Source organism: Mustela nigripes, chromosome 5 (assembly GCF_022355385.1).
Source record: "Mustela nigripes isolate SB6536 chromosome 5, MUSNIG.SB6536, whole genome shotgun sequence".
Taxonomy (NCBI): domain Eukaryota; kingdom Metazoa; phylum Chordata; class Mammalia; order Carnivora; family Mustelidae; genus Mustela; species Mustela nigripes.
This window is the reverse complement of record NC_081561.1, coordinates 145,908,481-145,922,712: the sequence shown is the minus strand read 5'-3', so window position 1 is coordinate 145,922,712 and position 14,232 is coordinate 145,908,481.

The following is a 14,232-nucleotide window of genomic DNA, read 5'->3' as shown; positions in this document are numbered from 1 at the left end:
TCACAGCTTTTTGAATATATTTGAAGAAAATTGATCCATGCATTCACTATTTGTATTTGCATCTCCTTCAAACCTATGGCCATGTGCCCATTGTCAGTTGTAATTCTATGAAATTATATTTCTTTATTTTTTCATAACACAGCTAGTGTTTTCTGTATTAAAATATTATTTTTCCATAGACAAGCAGAAACTATATTTATTTTTGAGTTACTAAACCCTATTTCAAATTAATTACCTCTGCTCTTATCAGTGTTCTTTCTTCCTCTTTCCCTTCATTTATCTCTGATTTTCTAATGTTTTGAGTCAACTGTCTCTTACTGAAATTTCTTTGAATTTTAAACACTTAAGATATATTGTGTTTAAGTATTTATGATTATGAAATATGTGAGTATGCAACTACTCTGAATGACAATCTGATGTATTTATCTAGATTAGTAAATAGATAATTGATAGATTAGATAGAACAGGTATAGAGATAAATAGATAAATAGTTGCATATTATATACTTTTGATGCAATATATGTACCTTTTGTAATTTATAGTAGACAAATGATTAAGGTATGGATATTCATATGTTGAGTTAAAGCAGTGTTTGTTTTGGCAGTACTTGTTTTAATGGTTAAAGCAATTTAAAAATTCTACAATAAAAAAATTAAGAGTTTTGTTAGATCCAGGCCCTGAATATTATATACTTATTTATAATAACATGATAAAAGAAGGAAAGTATTAACACAGAATGGATGAAAAAGCAAGAACCATCTGTATACTGCCTACAAGGGACTCATTTCAGTCCTAAAACCACATGCAGATTGAAAGTGAAGGAATGGAACAGCATCATCATGCCAACGGAAGTGAAGGAACTGTGGGTAAGAATACTTAGGTCAGACAAAATAGACTTAAACTAATAAGACTATAGCAAGAAACAAAGGAGGACACTATAGAATCCTAAAGAGAACAATCCAAAGAAGAGATAATAATTGTAAATGCTTAACGCACCTACCATGGGAGCATCAACATTCATGAAGCAGCTAGCAACAAACATAGAGGAACTAATCAATAGTAATACAATAATAGTAGTGGAATTTAACACTTCCATAAATGGATAGATGATCCAAACAAGCGAGGAAACAGTGGTCTTGAATGAAACATTGGACCAGATGAAGGTAGCAGATATATACAGCTATCTGTAGGATGTATCCATCCTAAAACAGCAGAATACACATTCTTTTCAAGTGCATATGGAATGTGCTCCAGAATAGATTGCACATTAGGTCACAAAACAAGTCTCAACAAATCCAGAAATATCAAAATCATATCATGCATCTTTTCTGACCATAACACCATGAAACTAGAAATCGGCTGTAAGAAAACAAACAAACAAACAAACAAACAAAACAAAACTAGAAAGACCACAAATACATGGAGGTGACATAATATGTTACTAGACAACGAATGGATTAACCAAGAAATCGAAGAGCAAATTAAAAAAAACACATGGAAATAAATGAAAAGGAAAACACAATGGTCCAAAATCTTTGGGATGCAGCAAAAGTAATTCTAAGAGAGAAGTTAATAACAAAACAGACTCAGTTCAAGAAGGAAGAAAGATCTCGAATCAAAAAAAATCAACATTACAATTAAAGGAGATAAAAACAAAACAAACCAACCAGACAAACAAACAAAAAATCCCACCAAAACCCCAAGCCAGTAAAAGGAAGAAAGGGAGGAAATAATAAAGATCACAGCAGATTAAAAAAACAAAAACCAAGGCAACAAAACAAAACAAAACAAAACACAATAGAACAGATCAATGAAACCAGGAGCTAGTTCTTTGAAAAGATCAACAAATTTGATAAACTTTTAGCCAGACTCATTAGGAAATAAACAGGACTCAAATAAACAAAATTAGAAACGAAAGAAGAAAAATAATTGACATCACAGAGATACAAAAGATTGTAAGGGATTTGGAAAATTGTAAGTCAACAAATTGGAAAACGTAGAAGAAACGGACAAATTCCTAGAAGCATATACAGAAAATCTGAATGGTGGATGCCTGGTTGGCTCAGTCTGTTACATGTTTGACTGTTTCAGTTCAGGTCATGATCTCAGGTTTAGGGGATGTTGACCTGTGTTGGGCTCCGTGCTCAGTGTGGACTTGGCTTGCTCCTCTCCCTCTGTTCCTCCTCCCCACTGCCCCACCTTTCTCGCTCTCTTAAATAAATCAATAAAACCTCAAAAAACAAAAGAAAAACTGAACAGCAATGAAATTGAATCAGTAATCAAAAAAATCCCAAGAAACAAAAGTCCAGGACCAGAGGGCTTCATAGAGATATTCTTCCAAGTCTTTAAAGAAGAGTTAATACTTACTCTTCTCAAACCTCTCCCAAAATATGGAAGAGGAAGGAAATCTCCAAACTCTTTTCATGGGGCCAGGATACCCAAATATCAAAACTAGATAAAGACACTACAAAACAGAACAAAAAAACTACAGGCCAACATGCAAAAATCATCAACAAAATATTAGTAAACCAAATCCGTTAACATGGGTTAGTATGTTGCTAATACATTGCAGATTATTTAAACAGTGGGAAAATATTCATAGAATATTGTTAAATGGAGATGAGAACATGTAGAGCTTGATATCATTTGCTATTTGTGTATTTAAATCAATTTTATTTTTTACCTATATATGTACAAAAAATCTATAATGTTCATTAACAGGTTTATATATTTATTACTCAATAATAGAACTTTAATTTGGTTTAATTTTGTGCTTTGTGTTTTGTAATAATTGCTATTTTAAAGTTAGTATTTTAGGGACGCCTAGGTGGCATGTCAGTTAAGTGATCAACTCTTGGTTTTGTTTCAGGTGGTGATCTCATGGGTTGTGAGATCAAGGTCCCAAGTCAGACTCTGTGCTCAGGGTGGAGCCTGCTTGAGACTCTATCTCCCTCTCCCTCTACCCCTCCCCCCATGAGCACTCTTTCTCTCTCTTTCTCAGTAAGTAAATAAATTGTTAAAAATAATAAAGGTAGCATTTTAAATACCCTGGAAATGGTAAGTAAAAAAAAAAAAATGATTACAAACTCATGCAAATGAACAAATAAGAAGAAAATGATAGATGGCCTAGGTCAATAATAAGAATAACTGTTTATTGATAAGAATAATTAGTTCATCAACTAGAAAAGATAAAAATAGATTAACAAAAAAAATTTAAAAATGCTCTTACGGGGTAGCAGTGCATATTTTGTTATCTCTTGCTGTTTGAATTGCTTCTTTTACAAAAGATTAAAAGAAATCCATAAGGTTAGTGAACCTGTTGTCTTAGAGATTATGTGCAATTTAATTACTTCAGGGAACTGGAATAACATTCTTAATGTAGCTATATTGAGGTATATAAATTATCAATAATAAAGCTATATAAATCATCAATTAATCATCTCTTCGGTGTAGACATTGTGTGGGAAAGCAGTGGCAATGTCCTATAGCATAGCCAATAACATCCATCAGAGTACATCTGAGGATCTTGGTGTTAGCTTGCAAAGCAGTTTGGTGAAAAAAAAAAAAAAAAGAGAGAGACATTCCTCTATTGACACTGTTTATTAATTTGACCAATTTATTTCTGTCATTTTAAGTTTACAACGCCAGTGCTGTTATGGTTTAATGCAGTAATTGACTCAGTAGATGGCATTCTTCCTCAAGTTAATACTGAGCCAATACTCTAGGTTGCAGTTAGGATGAGCTGGAATATTAAAATGGACATGGCTGTAAAGCCAAGTACTTTTTATAAATGTGTTCATCGCATATTTACATGAGGGTTCAGTAATCATTAATGTTTGGTGTTTCCAGATCAGTCTTTCTTAGAAAGTCAAACTTTAAACCAAATTCAGATTAGATTTTTTGTTATTCTGCCTGGTCCTGGGACACAATATTAAGGTTTCAACCATTTAATTTAATTATATTATGCCTGTAAATACAATTCACTAATTTATCCACAGAATCAGATTTTCTTTAAAAATATTCTTTGGTATTTTATGCTATTATCTAACATAATATATGAATTAGTTTTAATTGAATAAATTTGGATGGATTTAAATGGTATTAAACTTATTATAATACCTTGTTATTTTTTGGGTAACATAGTATCTAATCTTACAAAGACAATTCATGATTCAGTATTTTTTTATTAATTGACATATGGAAGTTATGTGATTTAACAACATAGTGGCATAATTGGAAACAACAGATATAAAGTCAGTAAATGAGTTCTAGTACAAGTTGACACAACTAATAATCAGCAGTTCCAAGATTCAGTCTTGCTTCATCGCCAAAACTGATGCTTTTATTTGGTATACAATGCTGCTTCTCATTTTAGAAAATTTTCTTAATTTATAGTTATTGTTTAATTTTATCTATAGTTAGTTAACAATTCTCCTTTTGAAAACTTATCCACACACAGTAATCTATACTTCTAATTACATTTTCATTTTGTAAGTTCACATACAGTTTAAGAATAATGAAGAAATATATTGAGTACCCCTTACCCAGCCACCCCTTGCCATTACGACATCTTTAAAAACTATAGCACAAAATCACAACCAGGATGCTGACATTGACGTACCCAAATAAGGAACATCCCATCATCACCAGAATCCCTTATGTTGCCTTTTTGTAGCTGTATCTGCTTTCCACTTCTGTCTCTCCCTCCCCTCCCTTCCTTAACTCTAATCACGAATATTTTATGTCTGTAAAATACTGTAACTTAACGAATGTTATATAAATGGAATCATATCATATATCAACATTTGGGATTGGCTTTTCACTTAGTCATAATTTCCAGAAGATTTGTCTCTGTTGTGTGTATCAATTTTTTCCTTTTTATTGCTGAGAATATTCAACAGAATGAATGTTCTATGGTTTGTTCAACCCTGCACCCATTGAAGGACACATGTGTTATTTCCAACATCTGACATTACAAATAAAGCTTCTGTAAACATTCACACACAGGTTTTTGAGTAGGCATGCATTGTCATTTCTCTGAATAAATGTTCAGGAATTCAATTGTTGGGTCCTGTGGTAGTTGTATGTTAGTTTTTAAAGAAACCATCGAATTGTTTTTCAGAGTGGCTGGAGAATTCTACATTTCTGGAGTGACACAGATCTTCTATCTTCACTAGTACTTAATATTGTCACTATCTTTTTCTTTTTCTTTTCTTTTCTTTTTTTATTTTAGCCATCTTGTATGGTAATAGTATGTAATAAATTTAATTGGGGTTTTATTTTCCTAATGACTAATGATACTGAATGTTTTCATGTGTGTATTTGCCATCTGTGCATCCTCTTCAGTAAAATGTCTCTGATGTCCTTTGCCCATTGAATTGTTTGTTTTTCTTACTTTTGAGTTTTTTGCATACTTTAGATACTAGTCTTTTATCAGACAGGTGGTGTGCATATATTTTCTCCTACTCTATAACTTCTCTTCTTATACTCTTCACAGGGTCTTTCACAGAGCAAAAGTTTTTAATTGAAGTCAGATTTCTCAGTTTTTCCTTTCATGGGCTGTCATTTTGGTGAAAAGTCTAAGAAATCTTCCTAGGTCTAGATCTGAAAGACTTTCTTCTATGATTTTTTTCTAAAAGTTTTATGCTACATTTTCCACTTAAGTCTATTTTCTATTTTAAGTCTATAGTCTATAATGTATTAATATTTGCATAATGTGTGAGTTCAGTTTTTCAGATCAAGTTTGATTTATTTTGTCTACTGATGTCCAATTACTTCAGCACCATTTGCTGAAAATGTTATTTTCCCTCCATTGAGTTGCTTTTACCTTTGTCAAATCATTTGGTCATATTGTATAGGGTCTATTCTTGGACTCTCTAAACTACTTTACTAGTCAATGTATTTGTACCTCCTCCAATACCACACAGTCTTGATAGTTATTATATAATAATTCTTGAAATTTTAGAATGATTTCTTCCACTTTTTTCTTCATTTTCAAAAATATTTTACTGTTCTAGTTCTTTAGATTTCCATATAAATTTTAGAATAAATTTTAGAGTAATCCCATCTCTATTTATAAAAAATTTCCTGGTATTTGGGAAAATTTGTTTTAAACATATATATTACTTTGGGCAGAATAGATGTTTTTACTTTCTTAAATTTTCCAATCCATGAATATGGTATGTTTCTATGTATTTATGTCTTTGATTTCTTTCATCAGCATTGTGTGGGTTTCAGTGTACTTGTTCCACATAAGTTTTGTTAGATTTACACGTAAGTATTGCAGTTTTTGAGTGATAGTGGTATTTTATTTTTATTTATTTTTTTTGCTGTTGCTGGCTATTTATTTATTTATTTATTTATTTATTTTTTTAATTAATTTACTTATTTTCAGAAAAACAGTATTCATTATTTTTTCACCACACCCAGTGCTCCATGCAATCCGTGCCCTCTATAATACCCACCACCTGGTACCCCAACCTCCCACGCCCCCGCCACTTCAAACCCCTCAGATTGTTTTTCAGAGTTCATCGTCTCTCATGATTCACCTCCCCTTCCAATTTACCCCAACTCCCTTCTCCTCTCTAACACCCCTTTTCCTCCATGATATTTGTTATGCTCCACAAGTAAGTGAAACCATATGATAATTGACTCTCTCTGCTTGACTTATTTCACTCAGCATAATCTCTTCCAGTCCCATCCATGTTGTTTTGAAAGTTGGGTATTCACCCTTTCTGATGGAGGCATAATACCCCACAGTGTATATCGACCACATCTTCCTTATCCATTCATCCATTGAAGGACATCTTGGTTTTTTCCATAGTTTGGTGACCATGGCCATTGCTGCTATAAAGATTGGGGTACAGATGGCTCTTCTTTTCATGACATCTATATCTTTGGGGTAAATACCCAGGAGTGCAATTGTAGGGTCATAAGGAAGTTCTATTTTTAATTTCTTGAGGAATCTCCACACTGTTTTCCAAAGAGGCTGCACGAACTTGCATTCCCACCAACAGTGTAAGAGGGTTCCCCTTTCTTCACATCCTCTCCAACACATGTTGTTTCCTGTTTTGTTAATTTTGGCCATTCTAACTGGTGTAAGGTGATATCTCAATGTGGTTTTAATTTGAATCTCCCTGAGGGCTAGTGATGATGAACATTTTTTCATGTGTCTGATAGCCATTTGTATGTCTTGATTGGAGAAGTGTCTGTTCATAATTCTGCCCATTTATTTTTAATTTCAGTGTCCACATCCTCACTGTTAGTCCATAGAAATACAAATAGGTATTTTTGTTTATCTTTATCCTGCAATCTTGCTGAACTCACTTAATAATTCTAGGACTTCTTTTTTACAGGGTTTTTAAAATTGTTTACATGGCCAATTATGTTTTCTACAAGTAGGTCAGTTTTCTTTTCTCTTTCCAATCTGTTAATTTTTATTTCCTTCCTTAGTCATATTGCATTGGCTAGAATTTCGAGCATGGTATTGAATTAAGAATGGTGAGAGCCAACATTATTTATACCCAATGTTTACATCTTCTCTAACACCTTCTTCTGATTATGATTGTGATTGTGATTCTGATTGACTGCTATTACTGACAGGGATCCTGTTGTATCCTGGGGTAGAGCTTCAATGGGATGTTCTTTCATGTGTTGGTAGAAACTTTAAAAAGAATTCTTTTTTTTTTGTCTTATTGAGAAAAATATGAAACATTTTCATAGCTACTCTCATCATTTATTTTTGCAAATTTTGAATTAGAAAAAAAATTAGGGTCAAATTTTGTCATACAAAGCTACTTAATTAACATAAAGGGTATTTTTAGGTGGTTAAGGCTATTTTACTACTGTATTCCTCAGAGTGAAATATTCTTCTATAATCTCTAATCACGGAAAAAAAATTCTAAGAATCTAAGAGTCCTCCTTTGTCGTTGCGCCTGTATGTCAGAGAAGCCATATAATCTGGGCAGAAGCAGCATCAGATGACAAGTTATTTTATTATGACTTCATAAATCATGTGAAAGAATGCATACTGCTTGCTCTCATAGTACCGCATGCTAATTATCATATGTTATTACTTCATGGTAAACTATGTCGAATCTTGTGCTACATTCTCCCTCTACGTAGTACACAGAAATTCTACGCAAGGCTAAGTAAATGTGTATATTTATTATCTACTTTCAACCATTCAGAAATAAAAAATGACAATTTTCAGTACCGTGGCACCAGTGTTTATTGTAAACACTGAATCATGGGCTAAAAGTTATCATTGTTTATCTATTTTTCTTTTTTGTCTTTCCTAATAGTGACTAACTCTGTCAGAGTTTGGTTTTATTTGTAAACTACAGAATAAACAAAAATAGGTTCTACATACTTGAATAGTACAGAGCAATATATTTCACAGTAGGAAATGTGTAGCTTTTCTGAATTCTGACAATAAAGTTCTAATACGAGTTTACATAAACTACATGAAAAATCAAGAACAGAAAATGTCGTGTTAAAAATGGCACTTTGTTTTGTGTAGCTTTTAAATTCAAACTCTAACCCAAGGGCAATACTATGGCTGAGAGTGGGAAAGGGAAAATTAATTACAAGGTTGCAAAGAACAGGTGGTTCTTTTATGCTGATAGTCTCTAAATGGACAGAGAATAGTTGAATCAAGAGACAAAAGCTATTCCAGATGACAGTGAATGCTAATGGGAGGATTTTTAAGACCGTAACTCTAATGGCTACTGCTAGCTAAGCAAACAGAGAATCATGAAAAAACCTGAAATATAAAGCAATGAGGTGCTTATACAATGTGAATGCCACTAAAAATCATTAGGAAAGTCATGTTTTAATTAATAAGAAACGAAAGGCATATGGTTCTTTCCTCTTCCTTGCCATAAATTTGAGATTTCACACAAAATTTGAGTTCTAGTAGTACATGTGTAGTAGTACCTGTGGAGTTACATTCGTCTCCCTCTAATTTTACAATCTTGTGGCCTCTTCACATAGGTTACATGCAGCCACATACAAGTTCTGGAGGAAGTAAGGTACACATTCATCCTACTTCCATGTAGAAATCCATGCACTATTTCTATTTCCCCTAGGACTAGAGATTGACCAGGATCATGCCATCCAAGCTTAGTAGTATAGATGTTCAACAGGAATTATACTAAGACATGGTCTTACCCAAGAGAGTTGGGTATGAAGGGTAAAACATTTCTACTTTCTTGGGGTTTTACATGGGTATTTTAAGGGTTATGACATCATCCCAAGGAAAAAAAAATGTGTGTGTTCAGGACTCTCTTTTTCTGGGGATTGTCAGAGAATGAAAAGTGGGTAGAACAGAAGATCTGGTTTAAATAGGAAACAGGAAAAAGGAGCACCAAAAAGACATCATTCAAGACCTCTACTTTGAGAAAGGGCACCTCAATATTTCAGATACTTTAGCCTAGCACAAACTCTTTTTTTTCAAAGACAATGTGGCTATTTTTCCTTCAATACAGAAATAAGTTTGTAAGCAATACAAATCTTAACAGAACCTGGAGAATGACCCACAAACAAGGAAACTTGCCAGTTGCCAAACCAGCAACTCTGAAGTTCTGCAAGACTCATGTGATTGCTTGAACTAGGGGGGAAGCATCTGTTGGATGCTAGATGCCCAGGGTTGCAGTGCATTTGCCCTCTCACAACACACATGATGCCACTGAGGCCCCAGGGCACTGTTAACACTCCCCTTTCTTCCCCCGTCTCCGTTAGCTGCCTTCCCCTGATCCATGGTTGCTATGGAAGCAGGGAAGAATGGATGCTGGTCCCTAGCACCACAAAGGAGTTTCTCCACAGGTCAAGCAGGAAAAATCATAATTTTCAAAGCTTGGGGAGTCTAAACCTGGTTTTATGATTCATCTCCAAACAGCACAGGAGAGGTACCAGTGATTTTCATTCTTAGAACTCATGCTCCTTACCCATAGCCAACTTTGAGATTTTCACACACACACACACACACACACACACACACACACACACGCACCCCATATGCATTGCAGATGGATCCTCACACAGTGAGGGTTGGGTCTGGAAAGTGAAGCAAGCCTAACACTCTAGAATCACATGTTTGGAACAGAAATCCTTCAGTACGTGTACAGATGTGCAAATTGTCACTCTGACCCTTTCAGTTGTCTCACCATCTCCTAATCTTTCTGTTCTACCTTCCTGTCCAGCACATTCCCAATCTTGCAGTAGAAGGAGGACAAGTCAAGGATGAACCAGTTAACTTAGAATCTTCATGGAATATTTTCAAGGTTGAGGAGGGGTTCCAGAGTCACTGGGGCAGAGAATCCACTCTAGGTGACAAAACAAGACAGTTTAATAGGTGCTGTGCTCTGAAGGAGCATGGTGAGAAAGCATGACGAATCTTTCCCAGATGCAAAGACCTACAGCTGCTCCTGATGTGTTTCATTACATAAGAACACAGTTTACCAAAGAGGACATTTTAGGTTCAAATATATGAAATACGAAACTGGAATATTTATATTAAGAAAAACATTAAGAATGCCAAAGATACGTCACTCACACACAGCTTGTGCAATAGGCATTCCTAAGTCATAGATATCCAAGGGAACAGAAATAACACCAGATCGATTTGCAGTGGATTGGGAGTGAACCCTAGAAGCAACACATTTGCAACTGCTTCCCTAGCATTCCCTTTGTCTACATCACACCCCATTGTCTGGGGCAGTTCCCAGCCTACTGGAAGAAGACAAGATGGAGGAAAACCATGTCCCACATCTGAGAGATTCCCTTCCATAATTCAGCATCTTCTGGTTTGGGTCCACCAATCTTAACTGAAGCTTTACTTTTTCACTCTAGCATAAGAAATATTATATATCCCTTTTGAAAGTGAAAGCAATGTCCTTATCCAGGCCACTTTTCCCCATTTACAGTGAGTCTCATGTAGGTTTTTACCCTGGGGCTATTTAGTTCTACTATTAAGTCATGGACTTGGGGAGCTCTGCTGAATTTTCTGCTTAGTGAGGAAGGTTCTCTGGTCTAATGGGTAAGAACTCAAACATATCTGAGTTCTATGTGGGTTCTGGGAATTACTCAGCTTGTAACTGCCTGAGAATTGTTCTTTGCTTGGAACTTTTATGGAGTTTATCCTAGGCATGCACAATAATCTGTCATGGATTTGAGGAGATACCTGTGCAAATTTATGGAGTCCTTTCTTAGTGCAAAGCTGTCCCTGCTAGTCCAACTATGAATTCTAGCTGCGCTGGTCTCCCCAGCTCCTGTCTCCTGCTTGCACTGCCTTTGCACCATACAAATGGGACTCCACCTTTTTTGTCTCCCTCGCCTCAGTGATCACAACCCTGTACTGCCTGCTGTCCACAGTCCCTCCTGCATATGTAAGCCACAGGGATGGGAGCAGACAAATGACCCTGGACCAGTTACTGTTTATGGAAGTAAGCAGTAATCTTGATGCTTGAACATTTTCAAGCTTCTTTTCAAGTTTTGCTAAGACTGTTCTGGACTGGCTCTTGTGCTGGAGTTAGCTGAGTCTAACACTAGGCATGACCCTTCTGGCGTCTCTCCGGAATGCTGGGGTGTTCCTACAAGGTCTTCCCACCTTGGGTGTTGGGAATTCAAACACCTCTGATCCCCCTCTGATTGCCTGATCAGGTTTAGCCTTTGGTTCCATGGTCTCTTTTCTTTGCTGGCCTCGTGAGTTCCACTCTCCACCTGCATAGCTTAGTGTTCAGCCAACATTCAAGAAGCCACTATGTCGATTTCTAAGGCTCTTCCTGTCCTTTGCTTCCTCTTCTCTAGAACTCTGACCCACAAATCCCAGCCACTGAAGCCTCTGAATGCCAGCGTCTGTCTGCTCACCTTAGCAAGACCTCCAGGCTTTACTCCCATAACTGCTCCCGGTAGCATTGCCTTTAAGCACTTCCAGCAGAAAGCCAGGCCAAGGGCAGGGCTCTCCTCATGTTTTTTCTCTCCACAGGGTCAAGTCCTTTCCTTTCTGTGAACCAGCATTTGTTTCATACAGTCTGTCTCGTTTTCTAGTTGTTTATGGCATTTTACACACCAGATGTCTGACAGTCATGACATATCCTAATTTGTGATATCAACATTGATTCTTAATTATATTTTATATAACTTTCATATAATAGATATCATATTATATAATTATATAATTCCACTATGGGCCCTTGCAATTATAGTTAACATTTACCAAAAACTTACTCCTTGCACACTTTGCATATTGAACAGACATTCGTGTTTTTATTTTGGGCAATAGGTCTAAGGTCACACAACTAAAAGCATCTGACTGGGTTTGAAATGTGTGATTGTCTAACTCCAAAATAACCCTATTTTTACTTTTATTTTTTAATTTAATTTTATTTTTTCAGTGTTCTAAGATTCATTGTTTATGCACCACACCCAGTGCTCCATGCAATCCGTGCCCTCCTTAATACCCACCAGCAGGCTCACCCATCCCGCCACCCCCCTTCCTTCCCAAATCTTCAGTTTGTTTCCTAGAGTCGACAGTCTGTCATGCTTTGTCTCTCCCCTCCAATTTCCCCCAATTCACTTTTCCTTTCCTTCTCCTAATGTCCTCCATGCTATTCCTTAGGTTCCACAAGTAGGTAAAACCATATGATAATTGACTCTCTCTGCTTGACTTATTTCACTCAGCATCATCTCCAGTCCCATCCATGTCGATGGAAATGGTGGGTATTCATTCTTCCTGATTACTGAGTAATATTCCATGGTATATATGGGCCACATCTTTATCCATTCATCTGTTGAAGGGCATCTCAGCTCTTTCCACAGTTTGGCTGTTGTGGACATTGCTGCTATGAACATTGGGGTACATACAACCCTTCTTTTCACTATATCTGTATCTTTGGGGTAAATACCCAATAGTGCAATTGCAGGGTCATAGGGTAGCTCTATTTTTAATTTCTTAAGGAATCTCCATCCTGTTTTCCAAAGTGGCTGCACCAACTTGCATTCTCACCAGTAGTGTAACAGGGTTCCCCTTTCTCCACATCCTCTCCAACATTTCTTGTTTCTTGACTTGTTGATTTTGGCCATTCCAACTGGTGTAAGGTGGTATCTTAATGTGGTTTTGATTTGAATCACCCTCATGGCTTATGGTGATGAACATTTTTTCATGTGTCTGTTAGCCATTTCTATGCCTTCTTTGGAGAATAAGTCTATTTTTAAATCTCTTTGATATAATAACCTAAAGTGGAATACTAACATGCAAATAGACTAAAAGAAAAATTCTTATTTTAAAAAATACAATTTCACAATGAGAACGTTGCAAACTATAAAGTATTATAGAAATATAAAGTACAACAAAGATCATGAAGATAATGAGGGCTTGCCAAAGAGATTTTTTTTTAAATTTCTTTTCAGTGTAACAGTATTCATTGTTTTTGTACCAGACCCAGTGCTCCATGCAATACGTGCCCTCCTTAATACCCACCACCTGCCTCCACCAACCTCCCACCCCCCGCCCCTTCAAAACCCTCAGCTTGTTTTTCAGAGTCCATAGTCTCTCATGGTTCACCTCCCCTTCCAATTTCCCTCAATTCCCTTCTCCTCTCCATCTCCCCTTGTCCTCCATTCTATTTGTTACGCTCTACAAATAAGTGAAACCATATGATAATTGACTCTCTCTGCTTGACTGATTTCACTCAGCATAATCTCTTCCAGTCCTGTCCATGTTGCTACAAAAGTTGGGTATTCATCCTTTCTGATGGAGGCCTCATACTCCATAGTGTATATGGACCACATCTTCCTTATCCATTCGTCCATTGAAGGGCATCTTAGTTCTTTCCACAGTTTGGCGACCGTGGAAATTGCTGCTATAAAGATTGGGGTACAGATGGCCCTTCTTTTCACTACATCTGTATCTTTGGGGTAAATACCAAGTAGTGCAATGGCAGGGTCATAGGGAAGTTCTATTTTTAATTTCTTGAGGAATCTCCACAATGTTTTCCAAAGAGACTGCACCAACTTGCATTCCCACCAACAATGTAAGAGGGTTCCCCTTTCTCCACATCCCCTCCAACACATGTTGTTTCCTATCTTGCTAATTTTGGCCATTCTAACTGGTGTAAGGTGGTATCTCAATGTAGTTTTAATTTGAATCTCCGTGATGGCTAGTGATGATGAACATTTTTTTCATGTGTCTGATAGCCATTTGTATGTCTTCATTGGAGAAGTGTCTGTTCT